Source organism: Otolemur garnettii, unplaced genomic scaffold (genome assembly GCF_000181295.1).
Source record: "Otolemur garnettii isolate 467f Iridium unplaced genomic scaffold, OtoGar3 scaffold00065, whole genome shotgun sequence".
Taxonomy (NCBI): Eukaryota; Metazoa; Chordata; class Mammalia; order Primates; family Galagidae; genus Otolemur; species Otolemur garnettii.
The window spans coordinates 4,637,997-4,641,634 of record NW_003852460.1 but is presented as its reverse complement, the minus strand read 5'-3'; positions in this window follow the sequence as shown (position 1 = coordinate 4,641,634).

Here is a 3,638-nt window from a genome sequence, read left to right as displayed (position 1 = left end):
TTTTCAAAGTAGGCAAATTGGCATTTTTTTTTTTTTGGGGAGTTTTTGGCCAGGGCTGGATTTGAACCCGCCATATCTGGCATATGGTGCCGGCGTCCTACTCCTTTCAGCCACAGGCACCTCCCTATGCTTCATCTTAAAATAAAAACAATGAAATCAAATCAAAAGTAACTAATGTTTATACCTGTTGTGTACCTTCACCAGCTGCTGCCATGACGTTTCTTGTGCTCTTCATCTGAATCATATTTAGTCATTATAATGTGCATTTTATCTCACTTGTAAATAACAGTTTTGTTTGGATACAAACCACATAACATGCAATTAACTCCTTTAAAGCACACGGAAGTGTGGTATATTCACAATGTTGCACGATCATTCCCAGAATATTTTTGGCATTCCCACCTGAGACCGTGTGCACATTCTCTCTCTATTCCTGTCTTCCCAGCCGTAGCCACCTGCTGATCTAGTTTCTGTGTCTTAGATGTGTAAGCGGAATCATACATGGTGTGGCCCTTCTGGCTGGCCCCTTTCCCTGGGCGGGATGTTTTCTGTGTCCTGTGATGTTGCAGCATCTGTTACTAATGCACTCGCTTGCCTGGCAGAGTAGTAACCCCCTGTACATGTGGACCACACTTTATAATACGTATCCATCATTAGTGGTGGACATTTGGGTTTTCTTCACTTTTTACCTATTAGTAACAGTGTTACAATGAACGTTTGCGTAAATGTGGTTGCCACTCTTTTTTTGTTTGTTTGTTTTTTGGAGACAGAGTTTCAGTCTGTTGCTCTGGGAAGAGTGCCGTGGTATCATCATAGCTCACAGCAACCTCAAACTCCTGGGCTCAAGCTGTCCTCTTGCCTCAGCCTCCCATGAACCCAGGACTACAGGTGCCTGTCACAACACCCACCTGTTTTTTTCTATTTTTTGTAGAGACAGGGTCTTGCTCTTGCTCAGGCTGGTCTTGAACTCTGGAGCTCAGGCAATCCACCTGCCTAGGCCTCCCAGAGTGCTGGGATTGCAGGTGTGAGTCTGCACCCAGCCTACATTGCCTTCCATAACCTTTTCACATATAAAAGCACTGTTCCACACTGGGGTTCAGGACAACACTGTCCTCCCCTGGGACCCTGTCTCCAGTCTTATTTCATTTTCTGCTCCCTTAAGTCCACCTGGACACCTCCCCTTCTTGTGCCATCACCCTCATATTCTCGGGGAGCAGAGTCCTCATGGGTATTCAGTGTGCTAATAACTCAGATGTGTCCTGTTCCACCAAATCTCTTCTGAGCTGTATGATGAGTTCTCTACACAGGGTTCTGTATACACCTTACACTCAAGAAAACAATGCCACCTCCATCATCTTCCTCCTCTGACTCTATGACTGTTACCATCATCCCACCACAAGAATAGCTGGGTGAAATGAAAGGCATTATCAGAGACACTTGGTTACAAAGAGAAAGTGTGAAGAATTTTTAAGAGTTGGGAAATTGCTTTATTAGAGTATCAGTACACTGAGAGAAAGAAAAGTGCGTATTATTTTTTCTAAGTCTTTGTTTCCCTAGTACGTGAATGTTGCAGGTTTCACTAATTGTTGGTTGAGTTAATTTTTATATATATATATATATATATATATATATAACATATATGTATAATTTGTGTATATAGTGGAGATGTCATTATTTATGTCATTATAGTATGTTCTACACAGTCACCAAAAACACTGAGCTGGTGAATGCTTAACCATTGCTTAGATTCTTGGAAACCCCCTGGTTAAAGCATTTTTGTCAGCTGACCAATACCTGACCTTGTTTTATGAGTGTTTCTGTAAACGGACACCTTATTCCATATGCATGACTGCTTCATTCACCTTGAAACTCACAGCCCAGAGCACTAGAACTCACGCCTGAGTGAGGCTTCTCCCACAGGCACGTCACAGGGTTCTTGTACTTAGGAACCCAGACAGCACTTGAGCTTGGCCCTTGAGGACCATTCCAAGCTGCAAAAGCTGCAAATTCACTACCCAAAGGCAAAACATTAAAAAAAACTTCACAGGATTAAATTGCAAAAAAGGACACCAGTTTAAAGTATGACAGAGTGTGACCTTGTTCAATCTTGGCTGGGAATGTGCATGTGAGGTGAGTGAAATGGTCCCCTACACGGTGCACTTCTGCAAAGGGTCATGCCCACACCACAGGTGCCGGTGCTGACGTTACAAGTAAATTCTACTTAGTAGGCAAATGGGAAAGACAGAATTTTTAAGTAATGCAGACCTACTGTATATAATTTATGTACATATAATTTCTAATATACATGAAATTACATGTATAGCTATAATAAATGTAAACATTATTAATATACAACAGTTTATAAAATTCATTATACAATTATTTGTAATATTTTGACCTTGTACTTTCTCACCTTTTATAGTATAATAGTATATAATTTTATATAGTATTTTTTATGCATTTTATAGTGTACTGGTATATAATTTTATATAGGGAAAATACCAGAAGGGCCAAAGGAGTGGATGCACATTTTAAGAGATGTTATATGTGTATTCCTGTTCCTTCCCTATGAGAAGTGTCTGGACGCTGATGGTGACTCCTGTGATCACCTTATATAATTGTAAAAGTAACTGGCATTCATCTGTTCAAAAAGTAACTGGCATTCATCTGTTGTCAGTATATATTGAGTATTACAATTATAATGGGTTTTTTTTCCTTCTTGAAATGAGCATACATTTTTTGGCACCCTCCGTGTATTATATAATGCTATAATTTATAGTGCAGGACATAATTGAGTACTTATTATATAATATATAAACTAAATTCAACCCGTCTTGTATGTATTTACATGTTGCCAATTTTGTCTCTATAAATTTTGGCTGATATAGTGTACGTATGTTTAACCAATCACACACACATGTGTATTTCACCAGTGGAGTTCTGAGGCACACTGTGTTATCATCCGTGACTCCTCTTCCGAGGAACACAGTCGACAGCGTCCTTTCGGGGTCCCCATGTGAGTTTCACCTTGCTCAGCTCTTTGAGGTTACTGGGAGGGATTCGTTACTTTCTGTCTGGGCAGATTTTCTTAATTTTTGTGTGTCTCAAAACTTTTATAATGACATCTTGCATATGTACATATTGAAGAGATAATCATATATTCAGGGTAAAATAAAGTGCATGGCTCTTGTGTGGGGTGATAAGCTAAGTGATTGGATCCGTTTGGTAACTTGATAAATTTTATTTTATTTTATTTTTTGCAGTTTTGGCAGGGCCGGGCTTCGAACCCACCACCCCTGGTATATGGGGCCGGCACCGTACTCCTTGAGCCACAGGTGCCACCCGATTTTATTTTATTTTTTTAAATTATTTTTTATTAAATCATAACTTTGTACATTGATGCATTTAGGAGGTTCGGGGTATTCAGAATACTGCTTTTATATACAATGTGAAATTTTTACATTGAACTAAATAACACAGTTATACTCATTTCTTAATAGTTTTGAAATGTAGCATTGCATCATGCACATTAGGTGAGGTCCCCCCAAATACCCTCCCTCTTCTCATATCCCCCTCCCCTCCCCTCCCCTTTCCTCTTCTACTTTCTGGACTATAGTTATGTTTTGCCATTCATATGA